A 17304-nucleotide genomic window follows, 5' to 3' on the forward strand; every position below is an offset into this window, starting at 1 on the left:
CCAACAATACTCAAGAAGCTGGTCATTATCCAGGAGAAAACAGCTCATTTGGTTGGCACACTATCTAAATCCTTAAATATTCATTCCCTTCACCACCAATGCCACGTGTGTGGCTAGAGTTCCCCTCTAGCCACACATAATCCTGATTTGAAAATGTATCACCGTTACTTTACTGTCACTCGGTCAAAATCCTGGAACTCCCTCCCTGACAGCACAGTGGGTGTACCTACACCACATGAACTGCAGAGGTTCAGTAAGGTGGCTCAACACCACCTTCGCAAAGGCAATTAGGGATGGGCAACAAATACAATGCCCACATCCTGTGAAAGAATAAAGTAAAAGTCGACACAGGTATGCCTGCAACAGCTGCTAATGGATAATGATCGGGAACCCCTGGGCAATTTTCCCTTCCAACCAAAGTGTTCAAAAGGTGAATTATCGTACCCTAATTACTACCCTTGCTGAGATTAGCTAACTCAACACAAATCTGGGGTTACATCTGGAATCTGCTGAATCAATTGCCTCAGATAAAGTCATTATCATGGAAAGAACACAATTCACATTTTAAAGTATTTTCGATTCCTCTCTCAACATTACATAAATATATTCTTGGAATAAAGTATAATCAGCTATTCATGTGAACAATTAGCATACAGAATTTAACACCACTGTGGCAGCTTCATCACCACAAGGATCAGAGCTGTTCCAGGAGAAGGCTCAGCAAAATGTTCTCTGAACTGTTAGGAATGGACAAAGGAATGGCAGAAGTGGAGGTGAGCGCGAGACAGCAGCGAGATCCATCCGGGAGAAGCAAGCGACGACAACACCAAACCCATTCAATTATTGCCCACTGTAATTATTTCTCCGGCACCCGAATGTATATTTATGCCCCCATCTCTTCTCTTCCCCCCCCCCCCCCCCCCCCCGCCGCAAACAGTCACCTACTTATGTGTTGTAAATAATTTTGCCAGATGTACAGAGTTGCTGCTGTTGAGCTGGTGTACAATACCTACCAGTTATTGTATTTTATTTTTCATTGTTTTTTTTAAACTATTTACTATTTTCTTTTCTTTGGTATGTTTGGGTGTGCCCTTCTCTTCTATATATGTGTATATATATATATGTTTCTTATCCTGTGTACATAACGGTAAATATACTTTGTTCAAAAACCCAATAAAAAACATTTATAAAAAAAAAGGAATGGACAAAAAATGTACACTTGGCAGCATCATCTCTCTGCAGCTCACAAACAAACAAGAAATACTAATAAGAAAAAAAAATGTATCATCAGGAAATAAATCATTTTGACAACATACAAACAAGGACCAGGGGTAGGCCATTCAGCCCGTCGAGCCTGCTAACTCATTTATTAAGGTCATGACTTATCTGATAATAACCTCAAATCTGCATCTCACCTATCCCTAATAATCTTCACAGCCTTGCTTACCAAGAATCTATCCATCCCTGCCATAAAAATATTCAAAGAATCTGGGCGCCAAACTGGTGCCGGTCCCAATTTGGATGTCAGAGTCGATTCTCCGCCCAATTGCCGAATACGATATTGACGTCGGGCAACAGAGAATCCAGCCCTTTGTTCCGCCATCTTTTCAGAATGAAAGTTCCAGTGACTCATAACCCTCATTATTAAAATATTCCTGTCATCTCCATTTTAAATGAGTGACTCTTATTTTCAAACAGTGACCCCTGGTTCTAGATTCTCCTATAAGAGGAAGCATCCTCTCCACAGCCACGCTGTCAAGACCCCTCAGGTTCTTATATGTATCATATATGCAATATAGAAATGCAGAAGAGTTCTCCATAGCTTCAACACCAGTGGGGCCAATTATGCTGTGAACCTTGCGATTCATTCTTAGCTAGGTACCTGAAGACAGCCAGAGAGGAATAAATTTGTTTTTACTCCATGTCAAGTGTACCGTTGTCTTTCGGAACAAAGAAATTGCGGCAGAATTGTGAGGACATGTTCACAGAGCTGAATTGGACTGCGGGTGATTCAGCAAAGCTCTTGGGAGGTAAAATATCAAATTAAAATAGCAGATATGATGTTCTGATCTAACCATCGACCAGGGGATGCACTATGGACAAGGCCAGTGTGAGTGACTTGTCCTCTTTGTCTTCCCCAAGGAGGTAGATATTCTGGGGCTCTCAGGTGCTATAGGAAGTTAAAATCTGCTCAGGGTCAAATCATCCAGTTCACCTTAGTCCAGTTCAGAAGCAGTGGGCGGTATGTGATCTGGAGTGGTGTGCCTTTCCAGTAGGTTTGTCATGAATAATATCTCACTATTTTGGAGGAATTATGCCAGAACTGTAACGTTTCTTTGCTGTGTGAAGCCATAAGTTATTCCAACATAAAACCCACCTTCCACTGATGGAAACCATTTCCACAGCCATGAATCCTTCCATCCCATTCATACCCTTTGCTCCTCCTCCACTCTCGGTAGAGTAGTCTGCTGAAGGCTAATGTTATTGTACAATTGAATAGGGCTTTGGTGAGACCACACCTGGAATACTTGCAGGTAACTGTTTTAGTCTCTGTATTGAAGGATGAAAATACCTACCTTGGAGGAGATGCAGCAGAGATTCACTAGCTGGTGCCTGGGATAAAAAGGGTGGGCGGGATTCTCTGACCCCCCGCCGGGTCGGAGAATCGCCCGGGGCCGGCGTCAATCCCGCCCCCGCCGTGTCCCGAATTCTCCGCCCCCCCAAGATTCGGCGGGCCCCCCGCGCCGGTCGGCAAGCCCCCCGCGGCGATTCTCTGGCCCGCGATGGGCCAAAGTCCCGCCGCTGACAAGCCTCTCCCGCCGGCGTGGAATAAACCACCTACCTGAGCGGCGGGATATCGGCGCGAGCGGGCGCCGGGGTCCTGGGGGGGGGGGGTGGTCAGGGCGATCTGACCCCAGGGGGTGCCCCCACGGTGGCCTGGCCCACGATCGGAGCCCACTGATCAGCGGGCGGGCCTGTGCCGTGGGGGGCACTCTTTTTCTTCCGCCTTCACCATGGTCTTCACCATGGCGGAGGCGGAAGAGACCCCCTCCCCTGCGCATGTGCCGGTATGACGCCAGCAGCTGCTGACGCTCCGGCGCATGAGCGGACTTACGCCGGCCGGCAAAGTCCTTTTGGCCCTGGCTGGCATGGCGCCAAAGGCCGTTCACGCCAGCCGCGCTTAGCGGGAACCACTCCGGAGCGGGCCTATCCCCTCAATGTGAGGGCTTGGCCCCTAAAGGTGCGGAGAATTCCGTACCTTTGGGGGGCCCGGTGCCGGAGTGGTTCACGCCACTCCAACACGCCGGGACCCCCCCGCCCCGCCGGGTAGGGGAGAATCCCGGCCGGTTTCCTACAAAGAGAGGCAGAGTAAATTGGATTATACTTTCCGGAGTTTAGAAGACTGAGAGGTCATCTCATTGAAACAAATAAAATGCCGTAGGGGCTTGACAGGGCAGACACTGAGAGAGTGTTTTCCTTGGCTGGAGAAACAACCTCAGGATAAAGGGTTAATTATTTAGAACTGAGATGAGGAGACTTTTTTTCAGTGAAAGCATTGTGAATCTTTGGAAATCTCTACCCATTAGGATTGTGGATGTTCCATCATTGAATATATTTAAGTTTGGGACAGACAGATGTTAAGTCTCTCAGAGTGCCAAGAGATATAAGGAGTAGGCAGGAAATAGGAGTTGATGCTGAAGAGGAACCATAATTATGTTGAATGGGGCAGTAGATTTGAGGGCCAAATGTTCTACTCCTGCTCTTGGGCTGGATTCTCCATTTTTGGGACTATGTCCCCCACGCTGTCAGGAAAACTGTGTCTTTTACGCCAGAAAAACTGTCACCAAAGGCCATAGATTCCCTGTTTTGCTGGAGGCTAGCAGGGAGATGTCGTTAAGCTCGCAGCTCGAGCTGCCGATACGGCCCCCCGCACTTCTGGGTCAGAGGCCACGCATGCGCACACCGGTGGCCTCCAGCGGCCGCACCGTGCTCCATGGCGGACTTAGCCCGTGGACCTGGACCGGCAAAATAGTGCCCCGCATCGGCTGCTCAAGCGCCCCGGACCACCCGCACACATTGCCCCCCGCCCCGAATTAAGCCGCCCCTGCCTGCCGATCGGCCCTCCCCCGACCGTGGCGGCCCTGGACTAAGTCCACAGCCGCCACATGCGGATCACGGACGGTGGGACCATGTTTGAACCATGCCATCGGGGATTCGGCCGATCGGCAATGGAGCATCACAGGGCAGGCCTCAGACAATGGCTTGAGGCGGTGGATAATCGGTGTGGCATACTCCATGAGTACACCGATTTTCGGGGGCCGAGAATTGCGAAACTGGCGCCAGACTAGATTATGTGTGCGAAAACAGATTCTCCGTCCCGTCGCGATTTTGGCGTCACAGGGGGGCAGAGAATCCAGCCCCTTATTTCTTAACTTCTCATGTTCCATTTGGAATTCAGGATTCAATAATAGAATTGGCAGGACAATGGAGAGTTCAAATAAAGTTATTGATTCATTTAAATTTCCATAGACATAATGCCATTGATATTTTTGTAAATACCCTTGTGCAACTAAGAAGTCTTCATCTTCTGCTGTCCATTACTCCTACCTGCTTCTATCCTATGGCTTCAATTGTGCTCCAGAGAAGCTGTTCGTCCAATAACTGAGGTATCCAAGGCAGATGACCTCTGGCTTTTGCAGCCTATGAGGGCCCTGCCAAAGACTGCCCTAACTGGATATCTATTGGGTGTGATTCAGTCACTGGGGCAGGGGGCTGCAGGTGAGGCACAAGGGATGAGATGCGGAAGCTTCTTGAGAAGAGTTTCCTCTTCCATTTGCTATTTCTCCACCTTCTCACTCATTACCTACCTGCATTTCCTGGCAGCCAAGAGCTGGAGAACATTTTGCTGCACTTCAGTGAGATGGTGCACAACCAAGACAAGGCTTTCCTTCATCCTATTTAAAGTGGCAGGCTGAGTGTGCAGGCCATTGGTCAGGGAAATAATGCATTCAGTTGCCTGTTATGTCTGATTGTCCATGCAGTTTCGCTGGAGATTGGCATCAGCACAAATATCCGACACATTCTCGCATCCACAGCAGCAAGACTCCTCCACGCTCTCTCCAGGGGCGTGCATTGTCTCTGAAAATGCTGACAGAAGCACAAACATTTCTGATTGCTGCTCAAGAGGTGTGTTCTTCATAAATGACCCTCGAGGCTCAGCATCTGTGTCCAGTTGAGCAGAGTTTGACGTGTCCTGCATCTCTAATGGGGATTTCCCACTGCTATCCCTGTCTCCATCACCAGCTCCTGCTCACATGTGATTGTACCTCACCTTGTGACAACCTCACTATTTCTATAGCAGCCCCACTGTGGTGGAATGTGTTTCTGAGCAAGTCGAGAGCATACGAGTCCAACATGCCCTCATCTGAGGGTTTCTCAGCTTCCTCCCATTCCAGCTACTCTGTGACCTTTGAAGGATTTGTGGGAGATGAAATTTAAACTGCGATTTGGAAAGGGTTCAAAGCCATCATCATGCAGATCTTGACATTTCAGTTTGTGGTGGCAACATTTCAACAGGAGTGACTGTTATGTGCCAAATAGCAGTGTGGTACCTAATTCTGTCACCAACTCTGTGGGAGACCCCTATTTCTCCATCATCTACACCCATGGACTGTGCCACCCTGTCAATCTCTGATGCCTCCTTCACAACAGCAGTCAGGGTGGCAGTCACTGTGGGGCAACCCCTGATTCTCTGCCTTTCACTGTACGAGCACAGTCTCTCAGTCTCTTCTCCTGCAATGAGAGAAAGCATAAATGTATGAACGTGAGGAATAGAACAAGAACATTTGTAGACAAACAGGTTTGTTTGTTTTGCCTATTCCACACTATTCCCCCTCCCTGCCTTTGGAAAATGATGTGGAGAGTTGGAAGGATTTTGCAGGCTGACTAACAACTGCTTTGAGCCACACAAACACTCAAGAGTCAGGCTCCTGATGGATGGGTGTGAGAAAGCAATAAAATGAGGGTGAGCATTGACTGCTCAGATGGGGATATGAGAAACTTCCCAGAGAGGGAGAGAGAGGAATGCCTGGAGCTGCAAGGTTTATTGAGGGGTGCTGTGCAGCAGAATGTTAGGAATGTCAGATTATGGATGATGGCAGGCCACTCACCTTTCCTGCCCATATGAGGTTAGTTAATCTCTGGTCTCCCAGGGAATTAAGGGATGGGGAGCACCTAGGAAAATGGAGTTGACGCCCATGATCAGCCATGACCGTATTGAATGGCGGAGCAGGCTTGACGAGCCAGATGGTCAACTCTTGCTCCTATTTATTGTGTTCTAGTGCAGTGATTCTCAAACTATCTGATGTGGCGGACCGGCAGTTTTTTTTTTCAATGTGCCAGGGACCGTCAGTCTCCCGTGGCGTTGAATATCACTACTGTCTCTTTCTTTTCTGGAAACACTCCAAGTAACGGCAGACGATGGCTCGCGTACCGGCACCGGTACGCGTACCACACTTTGAGTAGCACTGTTCTAGTGCAGTGTTCTTAAAAGTCGGGGGTGCGACCCGTGGGTGGGTCACAGGCGGGTGTCAGGAGGGTGGCGGAGCCGTTGCCCACAGCGCTCCCGATCGCGCAAATCCCCACGCAGCAGCCGGCTTTTCATAACGCCGGCTGCAAGTGGCCGCGAACATGTTAAAAAAAAATGTGGCCACATTGCGCATGCGCGCACGATGATCGGCGCGCATGCGCATTCCGCGATCATGTCAAAAAAATCGGCCGCAATTCGCATGCGCGCCCATAATCGGGCACGCTTGCGCAGTGCGGCCGCTATTTTTAAAAACGGTTGCAGCATTTGGTTTTACAAGTTCTGTAGTGGTTTTTATTCATTTATTCATTTATTTTATTCATTTAATTTTTTTTTCATTTAGTTTATTCATTTTATTTTTTTTGCAAGTTCGGGTGGTTTTATTCATTTTTTCATTTATTTTATTCATTTTATTTTTTTTTACAAGTTCGGGGGGGTTTTATTCATTTTTTTCATTTATTTCACTCATTTTATTTAATTTTACAAGTTCCGGGGGGGGGGGTTATTTGATAAATTTTACAGGAAAAAATTTCAGAACTTTGGACAGATGGAGACTCCATACTTTTCCACACCAGAAGGCTTCACCTTTATCCAACAGGTTCCATTGGAGGAGCGTGTACGAGGGCCAAAGGGACCCAAAACCATTTCCTCCCTTTTTGCCAGCAGCAAACAAGGTAAGAGAAAATGGTGGGTTGCGCAGGTCGGCCGGCGTGGGTCGCGTAGGTCGGCCGGCGTGGGTCGCGAAGGTCGGCTGGATTGGGTCCCAAAGGTTGGCCGGTTGGTAAAAATGGGTCCCCGGAAAAAAAGTTTGAAAAACACTGTTCTAGTGGCATTTATTCATCTTCTGAGGGCCACACTCCTGCAGCTGACTGCTTCAACCAGGCCTGTTTGGTTTGAGTGGAAAGCCTCTTCTGCCCATCCACAGGAAACAATGCATCTATTTGAGGCCTTATGGCCTCCAGCAACACCTCCAATGAAGAGTTAAAGCTGGGGCTGCTTTTCAATGTCTTGCTTCCATTGTTTTGTTTCCAGAACTGTCCAGATCTAATGCAGGATGCAGCATTCTGACCCCTGCGGGGTCCCCTTAAGAGATCCTTCCATTGACATCATCATGCTTCTCCGGTTGTTCAGGAAATCCGGAGGCTGGATGCGATCCACCAGTGGTTAAACAGCCATGACAAAGCCCACTGCTGCAACAATCCACTTCACAAACTGGTATAGGCCACTTAAAATTCTGCCTGTGATTTTCATAATGACCATTAACACAGTCTTTGAAAGGATGTTCTTTTATGCAGCCTTTAGTGAGGTAAATGTGTTCAAAGTTTTTACAACATACAATGGTTAGTTACCTGAAATTGTAAGATATTTACTTTGGCCATAAGTTAACCACATTAGCCCTTTTCCTTGTTGGTGTTAGGCAAAAAGATCATGTTGTTTTTTTCCCTGCCCTGCTAATGACGAAGGTTATACTAGAGGGAATATAAAGAGGCTTGGTAATTGTCTGATGATATTCACAAGAGAGAATGATGTATTTCCTCTTTTTCAAATATTGTGTTTCAAGTCACTGTGCAAAACCCACAGAATAACAAACCACACCCAAGCCACTTAGTTTCAACTGATCTTTAAACGGGTAAATTCTCTGAAATTTCATTTCAGTGAATCCTAAGTGTGATGTATTGGGTCGCTGATGTAGAGCACTATGGCCAACTCAAAATGTGTTCACATATCTGCTTTTCCAAATGTTCCTGCTGTTAGCTGACTTACCTGAACAGTCCACCTGACACAATTCTGCTGGGTCCTGACTGAAATCCATTGACTATAGCCAGGGCCGGCTCAAGGTACCGGCAACTCGGGCAGTCGCCCGGGGTGCCATGTGCTAGGGGGCGCCATGAAGGAGTGCGCGACCGGCGTCAGAGACCCGGCGCCGCATAAAAGACTCGGGTCCCGCGCATGCGCAGTTGGGCCAGTGCCAACCAGCGCATGTGCGGTGGCCGCCCTCCCTCAGGCCGCCCCGCACAAACATGGCGGATGGATCCAGGCTCGCCGGTGGTCACTCCGGCCCCCCTCCCCTCGGGCCCCCTCCGCCCCCCACTCCGGCCCCCCCCCCTCCGGCCCCCGCCCTCCGGCCCCCCCCCCCCTCCAGCCCCCCCGGCCCCGCCCCCCCCCCCCCCCCCCCCCCCGGCCCCCCCCCCCACCCCCCCCCCGGCCCCGGCCCCGGCCCCCCCGCCCCCCCCCCCCCCCCGAAGGGCGCCGAAGTTCAGCTTGCCCGGGGCGCCAGCAACCCTAGGGCCGGCGCTGACTATAGCTGGGAGAAAGATAAGGCTTATGCTTGAAAAACTGGGTAGTCGGGGAATTGGTTCAGAGGTTGAAATGTAAACAAAGTTGAAACAGGAACCCGGTGTGCCTTAAATCCACAGGGAGACACGATTGGGCGGAGAATAGGTTCCGACGTCAAAATTGTAGTGGGCACTGATTTGATGCCAAAACTCAATTCTCCGCCACCTTGACAGCGATGTCAATGCGGTCTGGAACGCACGGACAGTAAACATAAGTTGCATATTATTAGCCCGACCTGGTATTCTTCAGGGCCTCCGCGATTCTCCGCCTCCGATAGGCCAGTGATGTGACCATCAATTCACAAGACATGAGATTGGAAGTGAACAGTGGTTTTAATAGTCTTACAACTGAGCCTGCCTGCGACGAGATGAGCTGGCAGCAGGCTCACAACTGCAGAGTTTTATACTTCCAGTTAATGGGAGGAGCCATGGGCGGAACCATGGGCGGAGCCAAGGGTGGAGCCCAGTACAAACTCCTCATCTCCCCCTATGGGCAGAGCCGCGCAACTGCTCGTATACTGAGCTTACAGAGACACAACACATACAATATAACACAGTGTGAATTACTAGGATTGTGATTCACCACATTCACCCCCTTCAAAAAAATCAAGTCCAGCGGGGGTGATTGGTTTACAAATTGAGTCGGTCCGGTGGTCGAGTCGTCCTCTGAGATCTACGAAGCACCGGGGTTGTAGCCTCTTCTGGTGGCTGGGTGGTGGCGGTCGGTGAGGGTACCATGGCAGACCCCGGGGGTGATTCAGTCCGAGCTTCGTACCTGACTGGTTCGATCGGTGGTGGGGAGGGCCGCAAACCCATAGGCGCGGGGTCGCGGAGCACGGGCAGTGAACCTGCAGGTGTGAGGGCGACGGGCGCGGGGGGTTGGGTGGGGTGTAGTGTGAGGGGTACCTCGGCGGTAGTGGTGTCAGAGTTGGATCCTGCAGGCGCCAGGTCCCGGAGGGAAACAGTGTCCTGACGGCCGTCAGGGTATTCAATGAACGCGTATTGGGGGTTCAAGTGGAGTAGGAGCACTGTCTCCATGAGTGGGTCAGTTTTGTGGGTCCGGACGTGCTTCCGGAGGAGAACCGGGCCCGGTGTCTTCAACCATGCTGGGAGCGAAACCCCCGTGGTAGAGCCCCTGGAAAAAACAAATAGCCGCTCGTGAGGGGTCTGGTTGGTGGCTATACATAGGAGGGACCTAATAGCGTGGAGCGCGTCGGGGAGGACCTCCTGCCAATGGAAGGTCGGGAGATTCCTGGACCGGAGGATCAGTAGGACGGTCTTCTAGACCGTCGCGTTCTCCCTCTCCACCTGCCCGTTCCCCTGGGGTTGTAGCTGGTAGTCCTGCTCGAGGCAATGCCCTTGTCGAGCAGGAACTGACGCAGCTCATCGCTCATAAAGGACGAACCCCTGTCGCTTTGTACATAGCTGGGGAAACCAAACAGGGTGAAGATGCTGTGCAGGGCCCTAATGACTGTGTGGGTGGTCATATTGGGGCACGGGATAGCAAAGGGGAAGCGGGAGAACCTGTCTATGACGTTTAGGAAGTACACATTCCAATTGGTCGAGGGGAGTGGCCCTTTGAAATCAATGCTCAGGCGTTCAAAGGGCCGGAAGGCCTTTACCAGGTGGGCCCTGTCTGGTCTATAGAAGTGCGGTTTGCACTCTGCACAGATCGGGCAATTCCTGGTGATAGCTTTTACCTCCTCAGTGGAGAAAGGCAGATTTCGGGCTTTGATGTAGTGGGCGAGCCGGGTGAACCCCGGGTGGCAGAGGTCATTGTGGATAGCTTTCAGGCGGTCATCTTGCGCGCTGGCGCACGTGCCGCGGGACAGGGCGTCTGGGGGCTCGTTGAGCTTCCCCGGTCGGTACATGATATCGTACTTGTAGGTGGAGAGTTCGATCCTCCACCGCAGGATCTTATCGCTTTTTATTTTGCCCCTTTGTGAGTTGTCGAGCATAAAGGCAACCGATCTTTGGTCGGTGATGAGGGTGAACCTCCTACCTGCGAGGTAGTGCCTCCAGTGACGTATAGCTCCCACGATGGCTTGTGCTTCCTTTTCGACCGAGGAGTGTCGAAGTTCCGAAGCGGAGAGGGTTCGGGAGAAAAAGGCGACTGGTCTCCCTGCCTGATTTAGTGTGGCTGCAAGAGCTACCTCTGAGGCATCGCTCTCAACCTGGAAAGGGACGGATTCATCCACCGCCCGCATGGCCGCTTTGGCGATGTCCTCCTTGATGCAGCTGAAGGCCTGGCAAGCCTCACCTGATAGAGGAAAGAGTGTGGCCTTAAATAGTGGGCGGGCTTTGTCCGCATACTGAGGGACCCACTGGGCATAATATGAGAAAAACCCCAGGCACCGTTTGAGGGCCCTGGGAAAATGAGGGAGAGGGAGTTGTAAGAGTTGCATACGGTCCGGGTCGGGGCCCAGGACTCCGTTTTCCACGACATAGCCGAGGATGGCTAGCCTGGTCGTGCGGAAACGCATTTTTCCGTGTTATACGTGAGGTTGAGTTTCTGGGCAGTCTGGAGAAATCGATGGAGGTTAGCGTCGTGGTCCTGCTGATCATGGCCGCAGATGGTGACGTTGTCCAAGTACGGAAACGTGGCCCGCAGCCCGTACTGGTCCACCATTCGGTCCATTGCTCGTTGGAACACCGAGACCCCATTAGTGACGCCGAAGGTAACCCGGAGGAAGTGGAAGTGGCGGCCATCGGCCTCGAACGCCATGTAGTGGCGGTCCTCCGGGCGGATTGGGAGCTGGTCGTATGCAGATTTCAGATCCACCGTGGAGAAGACTTTATAATGGGCGATCTGATTCACCATGTCTGCAATCCTAGGGAGGGGGTACGCATCGAGGAGCGTGAACCGATTAATGGTCTGGCTATAGTCCACTACCATTCGGAATTTTGCCCCGGTCTTGACGACCACCACCTGAGCTCTCCAAGGGCTATTACTGGCCTCTATGATCCCCTCACGTAGGAGCTTATGGACCTCGGTTCTGATAAACACCCTGTCCTGCAGGCTGTACCGCCTGCTGCGAGTGGCTACGGGTTTGCAGTCCGGCGTGAGATTGGCAAAGAGTGGAGGGGGGGGGGATTTTTAGCGTAGCGAGGCTGCAGATAGTGAGTGGGGGGCAAGGGCCCGCCGAAGCTGAGTGTGAGGCTTTTGAGGTTGCACTGGAAATCGAGTCCCAGTAAGAGTGGGGCGCAGAGTTCGGGGAGTGCGTATAGCTGGAAGTTTGAGTAGCTGGTGCCCTGGATCGTTAGGGTCGCGACGGTGGAGGTGAACGGAGTGTGAGCCTGAAGCGAGGGAGATCGTTTGCCGTGCAGGGAAAATAGGGAGCGAACAGCATCTTACCAGTTCTGGGTGTACGAAGCTCTCGGTGCTCCTGGAGTCAAAGAGGCATGGTGTCCTGTACCCGTTGATTTTAACAGTCATCATTGAGTTGCGGAGGTGTTTCGGAGGCGACTGGACCAACGTGACGCCGCTGAGTTGCGGGTAGTCGGCGGCTCGATCAGCTGTGCTGGAATGGCCCCGTGATGACTGCCCTCTGAGTTCGTAGTCTTCGAGGTGGGTTTCAGAGTTTGAAGAGGATGGATCCCAAGATGGCCGCCCCGTGGATCACACGTGGCGGGCGGCGAGGAAGATGGTGCCCAAGATGGCGGCCCCCATGAGTCGCACGTAGCCGGCCGCGTGGTGGGGGGTTGCCAAGATGGCGGCCCCCATGAGTCGCACGTGTCGGGTGGGGGAGGAGTCGAAGTACAGGCCGCAGCATTTCGGGGCCTGCGGGCCTGTGAGTTTTGGAAACGAGTGCTCTGGGCTGCGGGAGAGTTTGGAGAGGGGGATTTCTTCGCCAGGCAGAACCGGGAATAGTGTCCTTTGCGACCGCCGCTGCTGCAGGTCACGTTGCGGGCCGGACAGTGTAGGCGTGGGTGCTGGGGCTGTCCTCAAAAATGGCACACTGGGGCTGCGTAGTGGATGGGTGGCCGCGCGGCGCAGGCCTGGAGCAGACGCTGGTCGGGGGCCCAGGATGGGGTCGCTTGGTCCGCGGGGATCGAGGTGAGACTGCGGAACGAGACCCCCGTGGTGGTAGCCAATTCTACAGTGTCCTCCAAGTTCTGGGCCCCTTTTTCAAGCAACCGCTGGCGCGCATAGTTTGACCTGAGCCCTGCCACGTACATATCTCTGACAGCGAGCTCCTTATGCTGTTCGGCTGATACAGTTTGGTAATTACAGTCCCGAGCTAAAGCTTTTAAATCCCGCAGGAATTCATCCAACGACTCCGCGGGGCGCTGGCGGCGGGTCGTAAAAATGTGGTGCGCGTAGTCCTCGTTGATGGGCCTCACGTACATTCGATCTAGCATGGCTAGGGCCTCCGTATACGAGGTAGTACTGTTAAGTTGAGTAGATATACGGTGGCTCACCCTTGTGTGCAGTAGATGGAGTTTCTGCTCCTCTATAGTTTCTGATGTGCTTGATTCAGCCAGGTAGGCCTTGAAACATCTGAGCCAGTGTTGAAAGATTTCTTTCACCTCTGCAGCCTGCGGGTTGAGTTCTATTCGATCAGGTTTGTGGGCTGATTCCATAGTCGTTTTCTTCAAGTTTCCTAAGACTATTAAATTGATGTGACCATCAATTCACAAGACACGAGATTGGAAGTGAACAGTGGTTTTAATAGTCTTACAACTGAGCCTGCCTGCGATGAGATGAACTGGCAGCAGGCTCACAACTGCAGATCTTTATACTTGCAGTTAGTGGGAGGAGCCATGGGCGGAACCATGGGCGGAGCCAAGGGTAGAGCCCAGTACAAACCCGTGCAACTGCTCGTATACCGAGCTTACAGAGACACAACACATACAATATAACACAGTGTGAATTACTAGGATTGTGATTCACCACAGCCGGGTTCCTGATAGCATGGTTCATTTGTGCTTTTAAAAATCATGAAACAGTGAACAGCTTGCCACACTATAGAGCGTGGGCCCTGGGTTGGCAGTAATACCGGATCCGGTCCATGGGATGGAGGATGAAGACAGCTACTCTGCGATGAGCTCTGGTGCTTCACATTGTTTGACAATGTCAGACTCCTGCCCATGGCAGCACCTTCCACCATCCAGCTGGGTGATCCCTGCATGTGAGCTAGCTATTCCATCACACAGACCCACCGGATCCCTGGGGTGGCAGAGCTGGGGATGATCAGGACTGTGTGGGGGGGGCAGGAAGCCCAAACTACCCACAAATGTACCCATTTCCCTCCCCCTCAGCCCCTCTCTGACCAGCCCATACTAGCCCACTCCTCACACCCATCTGACAGAGCACCGACGCAGGTTGTAACAGTGTGAACAGGTGTTTAATGCAACAACGTATATACAGATTTGTGCCCTAGCCCCTAGAACTAAACTGTGCCCTGCACCCGTGCCAATGTAATTGGTATTTAACTTTCTGACCTTACGGCCCCTAATACTATGTCTAGGTGGATCCCCAGACGGTACATCAGGAGTGGAGGCGGCCTGCTCTGATTCCCACCCTGCGACCTAGGTCCCCGATGGCGGCCAACTTCTGGAGAGACCATGCCTGGACGGGCCCAGCTGCTCCTCAGGTGTTCCAGGTGGCTTGGTGCCACCCTGTTCTAACTGCTGCCCACCAGATGCGGCAAGGACAGGAGGGCAGGGGGAGAGTCTGAGGTGCTGCGGAGTTCTGGCACCTCCCCAGCGAGTTTCACCACCACGGGCTACTCCATAGGACTGGAGAATGAGCTAAGCTATCCCCTGAGGCTCGCCGGCCACCTGCCGCTGCCAGTCCTGGAGGTGTCGACTAGGGTCTGCATGCTTGTGGCCTGGGAGCACAGGGAGTGGACCATCGCCATCTGGGACTACACCACATCATGCTGTGACTGTGCCACCACCTTCTGGGTCTGTGTCACATTAGCCAGTGACTGCATCATCTCACTCTGGATCTGGGCCACCTCCCTCTGTGTCTGCGCCACGTTGGCCAGCACCTGGGCAATGATGCTGACGTTCTCAACCATGGCCCACTGTGACTGGGACACGCTCAGAAGCACTGCTGAAATTCCTAGGTTGCTCTCGCACATGGCGGCCTGTGAGGCAGCAACCCTGTCCTGGGCCTCGGCCAGTGCCTGCAGAGAATGCCCGAGGCCATGGACATGCTGATCCATAGCCGAAACCCTTGCCCCAATGCCTCCATCTTGGAAGCCACCCATTGGGTGTTGGCCTGGGTGGCCCACATGGTCAGCAGAATCTCCTTCTCCTGCAATCGGCTGGATGCTCTCCGACAGCCCCTCATGTAGTCTCTGGCTCTGCAACTGCAATCGAGGGACTGTCTGTTCCAGAAGCTGTAGACCTGTCTGAACAGCAGCTAGTTCCTCAGGTCAGCCTGCCCTCCGACCGTCCGCCCCCTCAGACCGTCCGCTCTCCTCACTGCCATCTTGTTGGCTGGGATGGTGTGTGGGGAGAGTGCAGTGTGTATATGCGACCGCAGCTTGTCAGCCTCCTGAGTGTTAATCTCGGACGCAGCGAATCCCGCACCATTTCTCATTGGAATCGATTGTGTTCCACATCGTGCCGGTACTAGCCCCTTAAAGAGGTTGAATCGGGGACTTCCAGTTGCGGCTATGCGGAGCTAAGCCACACATTCGGCAGCTCCTGCTATTTAGGGACTTTTGGGCCGTTTCGAGGGCCCCAAACGGAGCTGTTTCTACGCATCCCGGTGGGGGAAGGTGCCTGGAAGAACTTGCCCCACACTATATGGTGCTCACCTGGAGTGGGAAGAAGAAAAAGGCTGCAGTAACTCCCCCAAAAAAACGGGGGAAGAAAAACAAAATGGCGGCCGGCACTCCTGCTATTTAGGGACTTTTGGGCCGTTTTGAGGGCCCCAAACGGCGCTGTTTCTACACATCCTAGTGGGGGAAGGTGCCTGGAAGAACTTGCCCCACATTATCTGGTGAAAAAGGCTGCAGTAACGCCCCCCAAAAAACGGGTGAAAAAAAACAAAATGGCGGCCGGCGCTCCCGCTATTTAAGGGCTTTTGGGCCGTTTTGAGGGCCCCAAACAGTGCTGTTGCTCAACTTCGAAATGTGTGTTATGTATGCTGGTTTTCTTTTTGCTCTGTTTACGGGTGGGTTTGTCTGTTGGGTATGGTTGTGGGGTAGGTGGGGAGTGTTGGGGGTTTGTGTTCTATATGTTCTCTTCTGTACGGGGCTGGGGATTGAGGGGAAACTGGATTTTGGGGAACTGCGTCAGAAGGATGGGGTGTGGCATTGTGAAAGCGCGGGCTTTCCTCTGGTTTCCCGCGCTGCGGGGCAGGGGGGTGGAGCTTGCGATGGGGGAAGGGCCTCTACGGGTCTTTTTTCCCGCGCTGCAATAATGCCAAGGAGGTGTGGCAAGAGGGGGATGACCCCAAGCCGGGAGGGGATAGGTTTTGGCGGGAGCTGCCGGGGTCAGCAGAAGTCAGCTGACTCACGGAAGTACCATGGAGGGTGCGTCGCGGCTAGGAGGGGTCCTAGCCTGGGGGGGGGAGGGGGGTGGGGGGGGATACCGGGTTGCTGCTGGAACGACTAGGAAGGAGCCGATGAGGGCCGGGGGGGAAGAGGAGAGGCGCTATCGCCATGGGGAACGGGTCGAGCGGGGTATGCTGGCCTGGGGCGAACATCTGCCAAGCTATGGCTAGTCGGCAGGGGAGGGGGGCGGGTTGCCCTCTGATCCGGCTGATTACCTGGAACGTGAGGGGGCTGAACGGGCCGGTTAAGAGAACCAGGGTGGTCTCCCATCTAAGGGGGTTGAAGGCGGACGTGGCTATGCTCCAGGAGACCCACCTGAAGGTGGCGGACCAGGTCCGTCTGAGGAAGGGGTGGGTGGGGCAGGTTTATCATTCAGGATTGGACGCAAAGAACCGGGGGGTGGCGATTCTAGTGGGGAAGAGGGTGGCGTTTGAGGCGGCTGAGGTGGTGTCGGACAAGGAGGGCAGATATATCATGGTGAGGGGTAGGCTGCAGGGAGAGAAGGTGGTGCTGGTGAACGTATATGCCCCGAATTGGGATGATGCTGGCTTCATGAGGCGATTGTTGGGCCGCATCCCGGACCTGGAGGCAGGGGGCCTGATCATGGGGGGAGACTTTAACACAGTGCTGGATCCCACACTGGACCGGTCCAGTTCAAGGACGGGTAGGAGACCGGCGGCGGCCAAAGTGCTGAGGGGATACATGGACCAGATGGGAGGGGTGGATCCCTGGAGGTTTGGGAGACCGAGAGCGCGGGAGTATTCCTTTTTCTCTCACGTCCATAGGGTTTATTCCCGGATAGACTTTTTTGTCCTGAGCAGGGGGTTGATCCCGAGGGTGCAGGATGCCGAGTATTCGGCCATAGCGA

The sequence above is a fragment of the Scyliorhinus canicula genome, chromosome 2 (genome assembly GCF_902713615.1).
Source record: "Scyliorhinus canicula chromosome 2, sScyCan1.1, whole genome shotgun sequence".
In the NCBI taxonomy this organism is placed as follows: Eukaryota; Metazoa; Chordata; class Chondrichthyes; order Carcharhiniformes; family Scyliorhinidae; genus Scyliorhinus; species Scyliorhinus canicula.